Here is a 20,239-nt window from a genome sequence, read left to right as displayed (position 1 = left end):
ATCTATCTATCTATCTATCTATCTATCTATCTATCTATCTATCTATCTATCTATCTATCTATCTATCTATCTATCTATCTTCTAATAAAATAATACAAACAAAATTGCTAAAGTATTAGCATATCTATGAGTATTTATTTGTGTTTCACTGTGAGAACATTGAGTGCTGTAAACTAAATGCTTTTAACTTTCCTGCGGAAATACGCAACCACTCGATCAACCTGTTTATGCTYCTTTTCCAGCAGGGGGCAGTCGAACACGATAACGACCAAATGAAGTTTTGTTGTCAAGCTTGCATGCAGAAAAAGAAACGCTGGAAATGGAGTGACTGGTCCTTCAAAATCAAAGACAAAAATGTTGCGAGCTCTTCTTGTTTAAACTTTAATACGAAACGTTTGCGTGCGGCAATAGTACGGACTTTATAATGTGTGGTTGTGGAAGTAAACGAGAAGAGCTTAGGAAGAATGCAACAACTTTGCGAACGTTGTAAATAGGCACTCCGCTTTTATTTTGAAACKAAAACCGGAAGTTAAATTTTTGTAAAAAACATGAGCAATGTTTTGAGTCGTGCCTGGAAAACTGAAGTCTTGCGGTGCCTCAGACTTGAGAGGACTGACAAGTTASATGGTTAGGGACCCTCATCTGTCTTCTCGTCGTCCTTCCTGGTTCTCTGGACCTAGATAGCAGCTGCTGGACTGAACCTACTATTACAGAATTCTACTTTACGACACAAGACAAGCCCAGCTCTTTAYGAGCACAGCCTGGATATTCAAGGACATTTTACCGTTTCCATAGCTACTTTGGCCTTTTCTGCCGATTGAGGAAATCCAGCGTGTTGCTCTCTGTCTCTCTCCCTCCCTCTCCGGTGCAGCAGAGATGTGGTCGGATTTTGTAAACACGGTGGGGTGATTTCCGCGTAAAACACACCCGGGGGCTGGAAATGTGTCTCTGGGTGTCATTTTTACACGTCGCGCCCGCTGCCTTTCCTCTGCCGAGGGGCCACACAGAGACACGGCGGCGTAAAGGAAATCAAATCAGTCGCTGACTTCCGACGCTCTCCGTTCCGCTCCTGGAGATGTCGTGCCCAGACACCGTCGAGTCGGCGGCCGCCTCATGCTGAAGAACACCCGCCCGAACCAGATTTAAGTAAGCGACCGGGCGAGGCCGGCGGCAGGAAGGCAGGAAGGAAGGCGGGCTGCCGCGTGAACTTTTGGAGCAGCGGGAGTGTCGGTGCGGCGAAGCCCCGGAGGAGGTGCATCGGGCTCAGGTATGTTCTTGAACATTTTAGCGGCCACCCGTTTCGCCGTACGGCGCTGCCATGTTGCTAGGTAACTGACGGACGGCGGGTTTACTGCAGTTCATCTCTCTTGGAGATGTAACGCCACGTTAAGCAAATCCTATTTAACAATCTTATTTTTAAATCGCCTTAACAAGGCGCGTTCGCACTGCACTCCTCTGCATGTTTTCCAGCTCTGACTGATGCCATCCATGATGATGATGATGATGATGATGATGATGATGATGGGCCTGTTGCTGCTCACAGGCTTGGCTTTAATAGCTGATGAAATGTTCCGGTTGGTGCCCTGGCTGTAGGATCTGCTTATCTTATCACACGTAATGATCGCCGTCAGCAAACCTCCCTGAGAGCAGATTAAAGCCTCAGCAGGAAGAAGAAGACACAAACTGTGCAGGTTTCATTTTTAACATCGCACGAATCATTGAAAGCAGTGAAACTTTCACACAACAACCACTTAAATGCGCATTTACAGCTGATTAACTTTCTCAGCAAACACACACACACACAAAAAAAGCTATAAAATCCGGTCAGTTTTACAAATATTGAGCTTAAATTTGGTGTGGTAGTAGCTGAGACTCATCCCCAACCTATACTCTGAGCACTAACCTATTGCACTAGTTCTCCTTAAAACTTTGCAATGGGTTATGCAATCAAGTCTGTCTGTTAGCAACATATCTCATGAACCACTGGATATATTTTAATGAAACTTTCAGGAAATGATCATTGGGGGCACTTGTACAGCTCTTTAACTTTTGGAGAAATCCCTCTCAAAACGGCCACCACAGCCAACTGAAGTTAAATAACACAAAAAGGCAGAGAAGTCATCCAGTTTTACAGATATTGAGGTAAAATTTGTTGCTGTAATAGCTGAACTTGAACATAAACATATATTATGAGCACTAGTAAATTGCACTTCATCTTTGATTAATATGCTGCTATTAACTATTTGGATTTAACTTTTGTCTATCTGTTAGCAAAATATCTAATTAACCACTGAAAAGGCTTCAGTGAAACTCTCAAAAATGAATCATTAGATGTACAGCTATAACTAATTAACTTCAGGAATCATTCAGATTCAAAATGGCCACCGCAGACAATCCACATTAGACCACACAAAAATAGCCTTTTACTCAGTGACTAACACACACTTCAGTTGTGAACATATAAAGTAAAATATGTYAGGATTGCGTGAAACTGTGCACAGTGTTATTTTCTATAACATTAACTCTGATTTCTCAACATGAGATGAGCTTAATTTAAACCAGTGGTGTGAAAGGTGGAAAAAAAGCATTCCTTCAAGGAACACTAGGCCTTTCTTATAGACAAATTTTAAATGTCTGTCTAATATGGATTATTTTCTGTCTCTCTGGTCGTCTGTATCTGTTTCTCCTTTGAGAGTACATGATCCAATAAWCGCCGACTCCTTGGACTTTGGAGCCTGAGTTCAGCAAACTCGCTCGTTTATCTTTTCATACAGGTAATATARCAATCTGTCAAAGCTTTTAAGGTGCCAGTCTGAAGCTTCGTGTCTCGATCTTCCCTTTGTGGATCATGCTGTTGACAAAGACGCTTTGCAGTGACACACGAGCGTGAGACTTTATGTAAGACCYTCTCTGCAAAGGACAGCACGCTCGACCAGTCGACGACCTGATCCCAGTCTGCTGGTTTGCTTGAAAACGAAGCAGAGGGAAAGTGTCTCTGCGTTTCAAAACATATGTCCCTGCAAATCTGAGGACAGGTTTCATTATGGCTTTCCTTGCATCGAGCGTGTCCCCTGACTTGACTCAGCAGGGCCTGGGTGAGTCATTGAGGCAGTGCTGACTCGCAGGCTGGGGGGGTGCGTCTGTCCAGATGATTCCACCGAGACCCTCTTCTTTATGTCTAACACTGCTGCTGTCTTAGAAAGGCCCTCTGAGACTGATGCCGGAGCTTTGAGATGATTCTCTGCTGTAAAAAAAAAAAAAAAAAAAAAAAAAATCAAAGTCAGCACATAACATTATTAGAACACGATGTAACCTGAAACGGTTTGCAGACAAAAATGCAAGGCACACATAATAAAGGGGAAGAGTTTCTGGGCCAACGTGAACTCGAGGTGTGATATTCCTTTTGACATGTTAAAACGAGTCCTCCCAGCTGGAAGCTATGTTTGTAGGACTGCTTGGAATTATGTGAGTAAGAAAAACAAAAACAGTAAATCACTTGTTTGTTGAGTCTTTATTAATAGCAATGTTGGCTTTTACTAAAAACATATATATTTTTTCAAAAAATCCTTATCATTTAAATGTCCTCAATTTATTGTAAACAAACATTTCTTTATGCCTTGCTTTTGTTTAAAGAGTACACAATACTGTCTGCTCTTGAGTCATCAGAGCTCTTTTCTGATATGATTTAAAAGCTAATAGTCGTGTTATCAATATGACCTTTAAGATATTGTTGACGTTGCTCTGCTGTGGACTTGACGGCTCCTGTTTTATGCAACAGTGTGTTGGACCAGTTTTTTCAGATCGGATCTCCCTCTCTGCCTCGAGCAGATGTTATCATGATGCACCGCACAGCGCGTCCTACGCGGGATGGTGACGATGCACATTTTAACACTTCTAGTGACTCTTCGAAAAACTACTTTTATGACATTTGACACACCCCGAATGTTAGAAATCAATAAGTCAAGGTTTGAACAAAGCAGCTATAGCTGTCCACTTGTGATCTTAGTTTAAAACTCTGGGATTCATTTATTGAATGTTGAGCTTAATTTCAATAAAATTTCTTAAAGCAAAAAACCTGCACAAACCTCTGAAACTGCATACTTTGCTTATTTATTGAAATTGTTCTGTCAGTCTCTGCAGCCGTGTAAAAGTCAACTTAGCCCACATGATGTGACACATTTTACATGAACGTTTTTCYAAACGTGTACCCCTGCTCTTGTTTTAATTTTCAGCTCTCGTCAAAACGATGAGTCATGCTTTCGACGCTTGGCTTTTCTAATGCTTTTAGGCGCAGCGCCTACAGCAGCAAAGTTGACTCCTCTGTTTTAGGTTGAGTAGACTATATATTAAAACCAGSTTTATTAGTTAGAAGTTAATTGGAATGCCATTAGCCCTTCTCCCTGAAGAAAATAATAAATATGAATTCAGCGCATGTTGCACTGGAAGAGACAGGTTACGACTCGGCCCATTCTGTGTACAGTTTCCATATTGCTAAAAGCCGAGTGGAGAGACGCTGCAGTGAGCTTTCTGACAAATGAGAGTGATAATTTCTAACTGTGCACATCCTGTGCTAATGTTTCCTCATTAGTGTCACACAGGTCTCCTTTCTGAGGCTAAAATTACTCACCACTCTCCTAAATGCTATACAGTCACAGGAGGGGCCCTGACAGGCGTGTGATGGTCAGGAGGAGAACACTGTAAATATACGCTGCGTGACGGAGCGAGGGAGTGACGGAGGAGTGGAAAATTCCTGACGGAGGAGCCTGCAGCTTTTTGAGCGTGTGTCCCAGCCTTGTTTGAGTATTCATAGCGCCACACATGTGACAGATCTGTTTTCCTGCAGCAGCCCTCACTATAACTTATCATTCCCTCCCAGCGTAAAGACATAACACTGCAACTAATGCATACGACAAGTGAGTATACGAGCCATTGAGTAATAGCGTTTTAGTAAAAGGTCACCAGGCGAGACGCACTTCATGCTCAAGTCTAAATGACGTATGCAGCTGCACATTTTGGTTCCGTATGGGTGCTTTCTGAGCTGTTTCTCACTTGCACAGGAAGAGCGAAGCAACACCAGGTGCACKCCGTAACTCTCCCTCTTTTGCATAACCCCTTGTAACCCTTGTGTCAAAAATATGTTGCTAACTTGCGTGCAATTTCATCAYAACAAGGACTATTTTGTAAGTGTSTGAAATGCTGATGCTGCTTCCTCCCATCATAGAACACAGTTGGATTTATTCCAATCCATAACAAGATATACAAGATAAGACACTGTGCAGCTGAAGTTGCTTATTTTGCTGTATTCAAATGTAGACAAAAAAATCCCATTCATTTTTATATAACTTGTTTTGCACATTCTTTCTTGGTAAAATAAACATTGTGGAGATCTGAAATAGACTTCTTACTTTAGCAAATTTGCCTTTCAAAATTCTAGGGTGCAGTTCTTATTAGYCATAATTTTAATTTCCCCACTTTGTAGGTCAAAATGACATTTATCAAGATATTAATCARGGGTAGACATAAGGGTATTTTTCATGTTGTCTAGCGGACAACCTGTTGACAAAACCTGGTTGTCYGCAAAACATTYTGGTTGTCCAAAAGAATCTCAAGAAAAATGTAATTTAACAAGTATATTGTTCTGTAGAAGTTTATTATATATAATTGTTCTCAGTCAGCCAGGTTGACAGGATCTGTGTGAGTACAACTTCCTCATTCTCTTCTTTGAAATAGAGTATTTAAGGCTCAGGAAGTAAAGCAGCAAAATGTTGCTAATAAAATCTAGAGTTACCCAACATTCATAAACTTCTTTCTGCTCATAGGTCAAACATTTTCACTTAAATAGGAGTATCGTGTGTACATGACCTTATTAAAAGTTACAGTTTAGTGTTCGGTTCTGCTTTACCAACTTTCTTCTCCCTTTCATTTTTACAAATGACCGACACCCGCGGCAGAGAACTTTAATCAAGGTCTTTTTTCTTGGTTGTCCACCGGACAACCAGGAGACAGGATCTGGTTGTCCGAAATGAAAATAGGTTGTCTCGGACAATCTAAACAATGGTTATGTCTACCCCTGTTAATAGATGTTCAAAATATATTTTTAGATGTTTGTACTAGTGGCATTGTTGCTAGTTATTATTCCTATTACTGAAGAATTACTGCAATTTTTTTATTTTGCAACTATTACGTGATAAACATGCTTTCCATACCTCCACGCGGTTTCTTTGTTTGGATTTTTGAGACACCCATTCATTTTACAGCTTGACTTGTCATGAGGGGAATTGTAAAATAAGCTCTAACGAAAGGTGCTAAGGGTATTCAGAGAGATTCACAACCGGCCCTTCCTGTTCTCTGAGTTGATTTTTTTTCCCACAGTCACCTCATAATAGTGGTGTTTCYTAAAGAGAATGCGCCATAATTTTGTTTTAGTATCATTACTGAAGCAGGAAGTAGAACTGGATAAAAATAGGTGTATTCACCCRTTGCCAAAAGTCAAATGATTTATGGTTTTGCCCATTTCTGTGTGAGAGATTATTTGTTACCAAAATATCTCATGGACCACTGGATGGTTTTTAATGAGACTTGCAGAAAGTAATCATTAGATGTACTTTTACAGCTATTGGAGTCAACACAAATCAAGATGGCTGCCTTAAAAACACAAAAATACCCATAACTCATTTAAATCTAGAGTTACTGGCCTGAAGTTTGGTGTGGTAGTAGCTGAGCGTGATCCCCAACACATATTATGAATTCTAACAGAACAGATGTTGTACTTTCAGTCAGTTTTAAAGATGATGTGCTGAAGTTTGGTGTGGTTGTAAGCTGAGACTTTTTCATTGCACATAATTTTTGGCTGAAACTAAACGTGTTTAACAAAATATTAAAACTTTAAGATTGAGATATTCTCTTTTCAGCTGGATAACAGTTGATAAATATTGCGCCCTGGAGTCTTTTCAGCTGTTTGTGCACACTCTGTGATTTAAACGTGCCCCCCCGGTTATGATGTTATCTCTGTGCACCACTGGATTGCCGTAAAAGATGTCTGATCATCCAAAGTACTGATTTTTCACTTAATTATTCTCGAGCAGAGAACTGGGCAATCACAGCAGCACCTGAGATGAGTCTCCATCATTCACCTGGGCGACAGCCAAGCACTCGGTGGAACATCGTGTATTCGCCGCACCTTTTCGCTCCGCCAACTCTGCCCCCCCCCCCCCCCCAAAAGAGCCCTCCCCTCGAACAGGTGATGCTAATGCACGCGTGGAGCTGTTGACAGGGACAAGAGGGGTACAACCTGTCCCCGCGCATCCCTGATGAGCCAGCTGATGAATGGCGCGTCATTTCTAATGCTCCTACGGCAACGTTGTCTGGGAAATAAGACAATCGCTTTGTGTGGTTCTGCTCCACGCCCTCGCCTCTTTGGACGCCAGTTTTTCTGGCAGTGTGGGCAGACACCAAGAAGAGCTGGAGTCTTTTTATAGCAGTCGCTCGCCATTCGCTGTGTCGTTTTTTATTTTTAAGATGCATTTTTCTTCCCCTTTTCTTTGAAAAAGCAATCAAGTGTATTTTTCGTGTTGGAGAAAATACGGCTTTTGTTTACTGTGTTTTTGACATTTATGAGACTTGTAGATTTAGTGAAAGGAGGAAGTCTCACACATCCTCTCTACCTGGAAACTTCTTTGCTCTCTTAGACATGAAGAACATCTGTTTCTGTGAAGCGAAGTGGATGTGTTGGAAACAAATCTAATTTGCGAGAAATGCAGTTTGCGCCTCCCAGTCACCTATCCATCAGAGGCATGCTTTTACATTGTGTTTTTATTTTAATCTGCATAGCTTTACAGCAGTGCTGGACATGCTGTATTGTTTTTTCATGTTTTCCGGCAGCTCCTGCCGCACTCTTGAGTCACACAGATCATGGAAAACGAAAGCAACAGCATTGTTCCTGTCACTTTACCTATGCTTTCCTTTCCTTTCTGTTTTTATTGGCCACAGATACCTGATTTCTCTAAATCTAAAAATAGAGTCCTACAGACCGTAACCCCCCATGCGCCATCTTCGCTTCCCCCTCACTTCTTTCCATTTTTCTATCCCTCTCCAAAGGTCTTTTATCTGGAGGTCTCTCTGTGTTGCCAGTTCTTTGCTCCCCTGTGCCAGACAAAGACCCACATATTCATTCAGACTTCTCGGTCTGTGTGTGTGTTTGAGACAGAGGGAAATGTCAGGAAGCTTCATTTCTAAATGTTTCTGGTTTCTATAGAATGTTGAACCAAGAAAAAAAAGACTGAAAACCTGACCTCAGAAGCCACTGAAATGTTAGCTGAAGTCACAGGACCAGGATCATATTTGAAAATGGCCTTTTATGGTCAGCACAAGAGACAGCTTCACTCTTTGGGCAGTGAACTTTTGGGGGAAAGGCTGCGTCATGTGTGCTACAAAGTAAAGGTTTAAAGAGTTAGTTCAGATCTTTCAAAGTGGAGTTTCAGGGAATGGTTATGAACAGTTAATACCCTACCTCATACAGCTCTTTGGATGACCTCAGTAGGGATGTCCCGATCCAGATTTTTTGGCTCCAGATACAATCYGATTTTTTTTTAATGATTAGTCTTTCCGATACCGATCTGATAGCTTGATTTCTTTATTTGTTTCCAAGTGACAAGGTTGATAGTATTAAAGCAAGCCCTGCTGTTCCCACCACGACAAACATCCAGTTTGCAGATTTTGCAAGATGCAGTTTCAGCATCGTTTTCCATTGAAAAGTGTTCCCACACTGTGCACATGGTTGCATACTTGTGTGCRTCTTGACTTCTTAACGACAGTTGTAAATCACGATGATGCTGAAAACTGGATCGGCCCGATCACAGGACTAAATCTGATTCTACGCAATTTTCAAAAAATGGCCACATCTGCCACCGATACCGATACTGAGGATCTGATCGGGACATCCCTAGACCTCAGTGGCTTTTGGTTTTTGTGGCATCTTAGCTGGACCTAATCTGTCAGTAAAGCTCACCATCGACCGTACTTTCTATTTTATAATCCTTTCAAAATAAACTACGATGGCAGAAAGAAATACTGAGGATAATCCTAGGTGTTTCTGTTTAAGTTTGTTTTTCTTCCTCAAGAAGTGGGGGAGGTTTTTCTGTCAAAACAGGAACTAAGAAACAACCAGGTGCAGGAGTGAAACAAACAAACAAAATAACAAAGACAACTGCAACAAGTTGCATTAAATCTTCAAACGTGACCATTTTAACTAGGCTTCAAATATTTCAAAATCACTGCCAAATATCCACATTATTCCATGTGAATAACCATGTAATGTGAAATGGAAGGCAGTGTTGGGTTTTGCATTCRTTTTTATAAAGTCTTTTCAGATTGGAGTTGTTGAAAACAGCAACATCCCATGCATGAAGCTGTGGCTGAACTGTGGAGAGCTCCTTCAGCGACAGACTTCTGCATCCGAGGTGCACAAAGGAGCGTTATCGCAGATCCTTCCTCCCAGCAGCTGTCAGACTCTGTAACCAGCTCCATGCCCAAAAATCACAATAAGTGTTTACCCACCTGCTGCTGCTCACACAATCATTTGTACTGTTATAATTCATTGTCATTACTCATCTGAACAATCATTTTGCACTACTACTCATTTATATTACTAATCTGAGCAATCATTTGCTCTGTTATTACCAATTTTAAACTTTTACATAACATTTCTGCTGTAATTGCACATCTGTTTCTTGCCTGCACTGTCATACTTTACCGACTGAAAATAGACTAATTCTGATTTTAGTGTCAAATTCTGACAGGTAACTACAGTCTCCAAAACAAAACATATCTTTTTATTCTTGCACAATCCTTTATATTGTATTTTATTATTAGTAATAGTATCATTGCTAGTTAGTGGCATTTAGTTTTTGTGCATTTTTCTATAGTTTGTAAACTAGCATGTGATTCTCTGTTCAGATGCTGCTGTGACACCTGAATTTCCCCTCCGCGGGACAATAAAGGCTTTTTCTACTCTATTCTAACTTCAACCTTGGCCCTGTTCTGACCAGCTGTTAGCTTGTCTTTCTGTTCAGAATTAAAGATAAAACACATAGACGATGTATGATGCACGTCAAAAATGTTCATGCAGTGGCCTGCCAACTGATCCTCTACGCTGTGACATCTGGCATGATTTCTCAACACCGTTGTGTTTTCAAGCTTCGTTGCTCCAGAAAAAAACACCATCAGTTTATGTGTTGATTCTCTCTTGGACGTCTAGGTTCCTGTATCAGCTCTTCTTCTATCTTCTTATTGAAAGTTCTTTAGTGCAATTTTATATCAAAGTAGAAAAATGTATCAAGAAAGATAAAGTTTTGTTTTGTTGTCTTCCATTGCTTCAGAGATTGGCTTTTCTAGTAAGAAATAAAAATATTAAAGCTAAAATGTAATTTGTGGTACTGCAGCGCACTTTAGCTTGATGTGTCCTGTATGTTTTGTAGTTAACGGAGGTGTTTGCAAGAACGCACTGATACTGGTGAGTATTTGGCTCTGTTTCTTCAAACTGTATCTTTAAAAAAAACTACAACAAGGAAGATATTAACCCTTAATCACCTTGTTACAGAACCTCTACTCAAAAGATCTTAATTTAAGGTATTTTCGTGAAGGGCAGCCGACAAACCTCACTTTAAGAACAGCTTTCTTGTCATTGACCATCAATTAGCCTCAATTCACGGTGTCCTCTAAACCGTCATGTTTGCTCATTGAACGGCTGAATCGGTGCTTCAGATTTCTTTAAAAAAAGTAAAGAGTGACGAAGCACAATAGAAAAGCAAACCCTGAGACAGCTGCAGCTTTTGTGTTAAGTTCAAAGGCATTCGTCCTCTGTACGACTGATCAAAGCGTTTTGCACTCAGTTGAAGAAGAGATTAATTTTTATATTAGTGCACTCCACTTGTGAAGGGTAAACTTAGTTTTATCTAACATGCACAGATTAAATATTTCTACTTCAAGGCTCCCCCCGTTTGTCGTTCTTGTGTATTTTTCTTTATCTGAATGTTGCATGTTTTTTTTGTTCCTATTTTTCTTTTCATTACACTTCCTTCAAGTGAAGTTTGAATTTAATGACAGATTTAATCACGTAGAGTCAATTACCTTAACTCAGTGTAGTTTTCTCATGTTTTCCTCTGACCGCCATTTGGCTGGCAATAAAATTCTTGAGTGTGTGTGTCCTAATGTATGAAGTCACACTGATTCAAAATGGCCTTCACTCTAATAACCAAATAGCTTTTAACTCCGTTTTACAGACAGTGGTGTGGTAGTTGCTGAGACCTATTCACATCACATACTCTGAGTGAGATTGCATTTCCATTAACTCTTTTTCTAAACATCTCAATAAAAAATAWATGCATGTAAAGTGCATTTAGGATTCAATAAAAATCAACACATCTCAGAACATAAGCTGATCACAGCCTAAAACTCTTGTATGATGTGTAGGTGGAGGGTGATACACATACAGTCAAGGAGTGCTTTGCTTTATTAGTAATATGAGCTGTTTATCAATCCTAAACTGCATTAAGGAAACCTGCATCATCTTTACACAAGGCATGAGCTTTATGTAATGAGGAAGTTATTTCTCTCAAATAAATTACAATATTAACTATATTTTGAAGTATTTACTTTAGATTTGTAGTAGTTGTTAATCATCATAATAATAAAAAAGCATCAGAGCATTAAAGTATAAGGTTGGGTGGAGAAAGCTGTGGAGGAAAAGAATAATAAAAGTGAAAGCAGAGACAGGAGAAACAGGAGAAAGAAAGTCTCAGCCCCGCCAGCGTCTCGTCTCTACTTTACTCGCCACTCTGACTTTCTTGCGCCGGCAACCAATAAGGAGCGAGCCCGCTGTGTTTCCATGGYAACCCCTCCCTTTTTTCCAGCAACGATGGAGAGGATAAAGCGGCAGGAAACAGAATACAATTTTGGCCTAAAGGAAGAAGAAAAAACAAAAAAAAAAAAAAATCTGAACAAGTTTTTGTTGAGTATAAATCATTCTTTTTTTAGCTTCTTTGGCATTTATTAACAATGCTGCATAACAAGATATGAGCACGCTCGCAATAAAAGAAGAGATTCAATTTCAATTCAATTAAAAATAATTAATTTCATTAAAAATAACTGTATACAATAAAAAAACAAAGAAAATACACAAATCAAAATAAAAATGAAAGGTAGCAGAAGAAGAATAAATCTTATAATGTCTGCCCGTTTTATCCCCAGAATATATTCAAACAAAACATAATTTACAAAACAATAAAAATAAAAACATCAACTCAAACAACAATTCATATAGCTTCTCATTTTACTTTTCCAAATACATTCAGAAAACTAGCTTTTATCTGTCTTTTAAATATTTACATAGATCAAGCATTTTTAAGATCATCCTCCAGACAATTCCACAATCCTATACCCTGGATTAAACTATACCCTGGATTAAAGTACATTGTTCTCTCAAACAAGTAYGAAAATATGGCTTCACAAACATTTCCAACTGTCTCTCTTAACAAAATTTACCTGAATGTTGGAAGGTAATATGTTTCTGTGAGCCTTGTACATAAATAGTAAAATATTATAGTCAACCAAACCATAGAATTTCAACATTTTCAGTTTGCAAAATAATGTATTGGATGGATGGTTGTAATCTTTTCTCGSGATAATTCTTATGGCTCTTTTATGCAAAACAAAAATTAGATTTGTAACTTGACTCAGAACACAATTAAGTCTGACTTTTGTTGTTCCTAAATTTTTGTGACTCCAAATTTCATTTGCTTTTTCTTATAGCACATTAAAAATCAAACATTTATATGTTTCTTCAGGGACTTTTGTWAAGTTTGCCCATTTTCATCATTTTTATCCAGATTGTATTATTGTTTAATTTGAAATTCACACTGCTCTAAATTATTACATAAATTTGTTGATTTTTCCATCAGTTTGTTTAGCTCAAATCTCAGACATGTCAATATTCTGCCATAAACACAGATCTCTCAGGCACTTTCTGATATTGTTGCATTGGATCAAATCCAGTTTTTGTGAGAGCTGGTTGGTGGCAGTGATGCTGGGTTTGTTTGGCTTTTAAAATCACCATCAGGCGTTTGGGTTTGCCACCGGTGAGCGAGTCCTCACCAGGCTCCACATTAGAGAAGGAAGGCACTAATTTGATTCTGGAGAAGCTGATGGAGTGGTTTTAAAGAGATTTCTGAAAACTAAAAAAAAAAGAAAAACATTTCCCACCATGTGCCCAGTGGGCCACATGAATTAGCTAATGGAATGGACAAAATGCTGGAGTGGAAATGCTTTCCTGTATCYGCTGGAGTTATATAAGACTGACTCCCTGTGCAGCTGATTTAGGCAGTCCTTTAACCTTGACACATAACTGATTAATCTGAACATAATTTGCGCGTAAGGTCATCTAATTTTGGATTTCAGAGTAAAGAATAATGATTAGAGAGACTGTGGGTACGTAACTGGGTTCGTTTTTTTGATGAGCAGCACAGAGTTGGAGGAAAGCAGCTCCAAGTTTTCGTCAGTCACACATTTATGTTCGCTGAATTGAATTACATGGTTGCCTTGACAATAAATGTAAAACTTATGTTTCCCACCGCTTGTGGGCTTGGGTGTGACTCACCGATCTAATGATCTGCTCCGCACTTCTTCAGCTAATGTTAAAAATAAAACCCAAACTGACCAAGAGTTCATTTGTTAGTTTGCCTTTTGCAGAACAAAATTAGCTCAAAACRTCGCTGAAGTTTTATTCGGTGTAGTTGCGTACTTCTAATTAAACTATTGCTAACATTTTGAAGCAGTAACTGAATTTTAGTGACACGCAGTGACGGTCTCAGCTAAAATTAAATTTGAATATATTCCAGTTCCATCTGCAGATTGAAAGTCAACATAGGGGTTTATTAATCATTTTGTTTGGTGAGATGATCCCACCTTCTGTTTTTGTAATCGAGCTGCAGCTTCTTCTTGTGTTCGGCGGCTGCTCGGCTCTGTCTCAGGATCGTTTTTAGAAGCGGTCCTCACTTGCAGGGCTACTGTGGGAGGAAGAGGACGAGGATGAACACAACGGAGGAGATGCACGCAGGGTGTCAAGTATTTTTAGCGTTCCCCTTGTACTGCAGTGATGAGTAAAGAAACAGGAGCAGGTTGAACAGCCAAACTCTACAGCTTGTTGAAGGGCGGGAGGCGGAGGAATCAAACGAAGATCATCACCTGATGTATTTACTGTGTGATAATACTTATCTCTTACTGCCAAAGACAGAGAAGCCATTATGTTTTGCCCATGCTGTGTGTGTGTGCGTGTTTGTCTGCAGTGTTAGCAAAATGCCACAATTAGCTGAATGCACATTAATGAAACACTCAAAGTAATCACCAACTGAACATCTATGACTGATTAGAGTCGACTCCGCAGCCAAGCGACATCATCAAACACAAAGATGGCTCCAGCTCGGTCAGTTTTACAGTTATGAAGCTGCGGTTGTGTGTTTTCATATCCGAGAGTCCTCCCCAACTCATACTAGAGAGTACAAACCGATTAGCGTAAATTGTGTTTGTCTGTTAGCAGAACAAACCACCGGGGCCAATTTAAATGAAACGCTCAGGAAGTAATCATTGGGGGTGCGTTTACAACTGATTACCTCCTGGAGTCAACCCAACTCAAGATGGCTCCCACAGCCACGCGTTATTAGCCGACATAAAAACGGGCCGTGACTCATATATCGTAGATATTGTGTTAAATTTTGTGGTGGTGGTTCCTCGAAGCGTCCTCTGAGTTTTGGCACGCCCTGTAAGCTCTCACAGCACTGGGTGATCTCATTATAAAAGGGTTCAACTGAATAATAGCACTGTCATATTTTGTTATGACATGGTCCTAATTAAAAACGCTGACATTTACGGCAACAGGTGACACGCATTAATTTGGGTAGATATCCTCTGTTCTATACAGCAGCTTCACTGTTTTGATCGAAATGGGAAGCATCAACTTATTTCAGTTTCTTTTAAGGTCAGTTTAAATAATAGATCTCTGAAAATGTTTTTGGCCGTCTCACTTTTCAGTCTTGCTTTTCATTTTCAGTCTTGCATGCAAAGAATYCTGCTTTCTAAATACAGTATAATAAATACTGCCTCTCTTCCATAATGTCTGCCACAGTACCAAATAACAAAACAATGTCATAAAATGTTTGATTATTACYGCCTAAATATAAAAGTAAACAATCTGCCTGAAAGAGATGAAGCTTGTAAGCTGTAAATCTCTTTTTCTTCTATCATATATTTACTTCAATATTTTCATTCTCTCAATCGTAAACAGGGATTTTCAGTGTTTGCACTTATTAGATGACAGTATTATTTTATTTAAAATGTGCTTTTTGTGCTCCCGTACACAAACCAACAGAAACAACACCTTTTACATATTTTCACTGGTGGTGTTAAAGACTGTAAACTCAGTGAAGAGTTCCCGTCCGAGGCAGAAATAAATAGCAGCGGTGGTCACAGCTGACAATATTCAGGCAACACAATAAAAACTGGTGTTCAGCCGGTTCGGCAGCTGAGGGTCTAACATTTTCCACTCGTAGTTAAAAGGGGTTTTCTCTTCCGGTCAAGGCTCAGAAAGGACACCCTGCGTGCATGAACTCTTGATGATTTCAGCAGGTCCCGAGACGCTCCGCCTCCCTCTGTGTGCGCCGCTCTAAGTATTTTTGCTCCGTCTTTGGCTGCAGAGCCCAGCTGTTGCTCTTTGTCCTGAGGCGCCCTGCCTCTACTGTACACGCAGCCTTCAGCCTCAAGTCATGTGCTGCATTTATGGGCAGATATTTTAATGCCGYTTGACATTATTCTAGTGAAGGACAGGCTGGGATAGTGGGGACTGGAAGGCAGAGAGGTCTGCGTTATGGAAAATACATTTTTGGTTTGTTGTTTCAGTTGCATCAATCCTTTTGGATCGCAATTAATGTGCGACTGGTTCCCCGGAAAGCCTTTGTTGGTGAAATTTATTGACCTAATCCGCCATGATGCAATATAAATTGAATTTTTCATTATGGAACATTAATTTTCTTACCTTGTGAATTACTAATCTCTAGCTGACAACCCTTTTAACAGGCTTCCAAAATGATAATTGGTTAGGAATGAAACAGCCCAGCGCACAGTATGCTGTAGTTATCCCAAGCTTCAGTGTGTTTAAACGGAGCGGAGCCATCGGAGGCCGCTTTATGATGAGCTTTGGTGTGTGCCGCTGTTGCGTCACAACCTAGAAGGGGGGCTGGGACAGTATTTTTAGATGGGAATGAGCATATTCTGTGAACAAACGTCAAAGCACTCTGCTTGCGTATGCTTGGATTACTGTGACTGAGCTATTTTTATGCTGTGTGTATGTTTGTGTGTGTGAAAGAGTGTGCCTTTTTCTGGGTCAAACGTGGTGCTGGGTGCTCTGCAGACCACTGCTGGATCGAGCTCTAGGGGTCCAGAACTGTTCAGACGAGACATCGGTGTCTCAGAGGAAAGAGTTGGGAAGACGCAGGCAGAAGTCAGCATTAAAAAAAGGCTTTTTATTACAGACATCTTTGCATCTGGAGTAAAAATACCACAAACCAGATGAACTGCATGCTGAGAATCAAAATGTAAACAAGATTAAAGAACAACATTTGCAAACGAAATTTGAGTCACACCTTATAAAAATACAGCATGCATTCTGTGTTATAATTATGAAACGTTTTAGGTCTGACAGTTCTGTCCTTCTGTGTTTGTGTGCTCCCACAAAAAACAAAACAAAACTGGACTTAAATATGCTATATGGCGATTTCAGGAAGTTGAGTGTAACCATTAAAATATAAAAAATACACACCACATTATGACTTATTTTTTAACATCAGCTTTAACTTTGTAATTAGATTTGGTCCAATTTGTTAAACAAATACAGAAAGCAGCTGTTGTAAACCATCTACTAGTTAGGATTTTAAATTTAGCTAAATCTCATGCATGTTTGACTAATTTAAAAGTACAACTCTTTAAAACATTGATAAGTTTTGTTTTTTTATTCTTAGCAAATGTTTGTAACTGTTGTTGTGGTTTCTAGGCTGAAGACATTTTAGCCTGGTAGAAACTGATCCACAAAGATGGCTTTATTTTTTTAGGAAAAAAGTCAAATTTAACAATTTTTAGTAAATTTATTGCACTTAACTTGGAGATATATCATGTACATAGCTGACAATGTTAATCTGTAATGCAAAAAAAGGTCTAAACATTAAAACCCTCTTTTCATATGTCCCTAATTTGATATATTCCTTTCATTTTTCTTACTAAAATAACAACTATTATTAATATACAAAATATAATTTTAAGGAGAAAATGAACCTTAGGATTCATTTATAAGGATTCTGACTGTAAAAAGGGAATTGTTGTTATAAAATATTTAGTTACAAAATAGTAATTTAGAAAATTATGAATAGAAAAGAAAAGAAAATATTGCGATGTTTTAGATAGTTTTATGTCAGATTTTCATACTTTACAAAAAAAAATCTTGCAAGTTTTCATTAATTTTTGGGTAACTTTAAAAATTCCAGATAAAATGATTCAAACTGAATACCAATCCAGAGGCAAAGTATCCAGTTCATTATAGGAATATTCTTTTTTTTTCTCAGGGTTTAACTTGTTCAGTAGTTTACAAAAATATTTAATTGACAATCCTTCTATGTTTCTAGAAATGTATTATTATAAAGATTTAATTAGTTTGAAATTTTCTGCTATTTTGTGTTTTTCTGCACCTCTAAGGAACAATAAAAATAGTCACAATGAAATATATCAGTATTGGTACAAATCCCTGCAGCAGAATCAGAACCACGGGCTGCAGACAGAACATGACTCACTGTGCAGATTTAYTCTGGTGAAATCCTGGTGCTTTTTTACTGACTTTGTCTGCTCGTTACATACCTCTTCTGTTACCTACCTAGTGTCATTTTCTTCAGATGGTTGATCGTCGGTGGGTGGAATAGAAATTATGCAGCGATCATTCTCCTGCAGGTGTGACAGTAAAGGATGACTGACAGTGCTTGCACCTACATAGATTTCTGGTGAAGTGGAAATTTTTAGAAACACTCTAATGTTGGTTGCCACATTTTTGGAGAAAGTGTAAAGTTTTTTTAGCGTAACTGAGAAGCACTATAACCTTCCTCTCTACATCTTGGCTCTAATTTCTTGAGACCTCTTGGGCTCTGGAGCCACGGGCTTTTCTTGGGGCCTCTACAGCTAGCCTAGTTTCGTCTCGGCCTTTCCCAAGAGTGCAGTTATTTTCAGCAAAATGCCGTGTTCTGCTCCGATTTTCTAGTGCATTGTTCCTTTGTGTAAACCAAGGGTTTTGACATGAATAATGTATACAACAAAATGTTAACACTCTTTGGAACAGATCACCTCCCTCAGTGTTAGTAGTCAGCGCTGCTCCAGGTTGAGAAAAAAGACTGTGCGTCTTTGTTGCTGTGGCAGGCTTATTAGATCAGACTGTGTTCAGTGGGGAGGTGTAGGAGCTATCAACCAATAGGTGGGAGACCAGGACTCTAAAGTCGTTTTTGCGTTGTCAAGTCTCAGCACGAGTCGCTTCGCCCTGATTTGATCTGACTCAGTCGTACACAATCTCAGTAGTTTTCCATTGAACTGAGCGTTGTTTTCATGTAGGCGGGACATCATAGTTCAGCTTCTTAAAACTTAACAAACAAGTAAATAAAAGAGAAATAAAGTCACAAAACCTTCGGTCTGCTGACATCCATTCTTCTCTTGATTGGACTCTTGGAACCTCATACTGAGTATAGGTTCTAAGAACAGGTCTGAAAGTGCTTTGGACCACCCCAATGGAAAGACTGAACCAAGTTGAGCTTATGTAAAAGGTCCATTAGCTTTTTACCCTGTAAACAAAGACCTGTTTTGATGAGCTCCTGTTCGACCATTAGTGTAATTAGACTTTGTGCTCAAGAGTTACGTCTAGCTGCTGCCGTGGGTCAGGTTATAGTTTATGCTGTGGTTGTGCAATGCTGCACTGTCACACTTTTTTGTCTAGAGTCATTATTAAATATATTTACTTTACAGTATACCATAAAATAGTGAATGAGATTTGTTTTGATGTTTTTAACCAGATCTAAATAACCAGACCTTTGAGTTTTTTCCCTTTAATCGTTGAACTATTAAAACTTTCAGCCTCCACACTGTATAGTTAGAGTGCATGAAAAAGATATTCAAGATTGATTTCAGTTTTTACTCAATTGCTTCCCCTTTATCGATTAGAGCCGCCAGTTTTCTCCAGAAAAAAAACGTGTCTTTGTGTGAGCATTGACAGAATAGTTCTTTTCCCTCTTCTGGCTCTTTTTTTTACATCAATTCTTATTCAGCCAGCGTGTTAGTTTGGCTTAAATGAACTCTTCTCACACTCCGGCTCTGTGGTAAAAAAGTTTTTTTTCTTAATTTGTGTTTTCTTATTTTCAGAGAACTGTTCTTCCCATAGTGGTCAAAGCAGACTTCTGCTTCTCATGCCACCCACACGTTGTGTAGGTTTACCCACACCTACCCCCATTTTTGCCCAGTAGTTAAAAAAAACAACAAAAAACAAAAGCTTTGCGTAACTCTAAAGGCAGCTATTTGTGAAACCTCGATCGTGCTCGCGGGGGCTCTTACAAAGTTATGTAAAAGTTCCCACTCAGCTTCTATCCGTCTTACGCTGAACAGATCCCCCCCATAAGACGGAGCCAGAGGATTGGGGAAGAATGTGCAGTGACCTGTGTATAAGAAGGGAGTTGTAGTCAGGTAAYCACCTTACTTGGTGGCGTGGTGCTAACGCCTGGATCCAATATTTACACATCCTGTTTCCTCCTCTTCATCTGCCTGTGAGCTCTGAGAGTTTTTGTTCTGTGTTATTTTTGCAGCTTCTGTCGTTTTTTTTCCCTGCGCTCCGACATGATTGATGATTTCTTCTGGTTTCTTCTTTTGCTTGATTGAGACTCCTTCACGTTGTTTTTTGGATGCCCGTCTTCGTCTTTAACAGCTCTCGCTGTATCTAAAAACGTCAACGAACGATTGTTTGCATTTATTTTAACATGGAGTTCCAGATCATATTCTCCTCACTCTTGTGTTTTTCTCTCCTCGACAGGAGCGATCGATGCGGAATTCAGCTGGTGATTTGATGAGTCGCACGTAGGAGCGCCCAGAGTCTCTCCTCCTCCCCCCCTCTCCCCGTCCC

This window comes from Austrofundulus limnaeus, unplaced genomic scaffold (assembly GCF_001266775.1).
Source record: "Austrofundulus limnaeus strain Quisiro unplaced genomic scaffold, Austrofundulus_limnaeus-1.0 Scaffold166, whole genome shotgun sequence".
NCBI lineage: Eukaryota > Metazoa > Chordata > Actinopteri > Cyprinodontiformes > Rivulidae > Austrofundulus > Austrofundulus limnaeus.
This window is presented reverse-complemented; position numbering follows the sequence as displayed.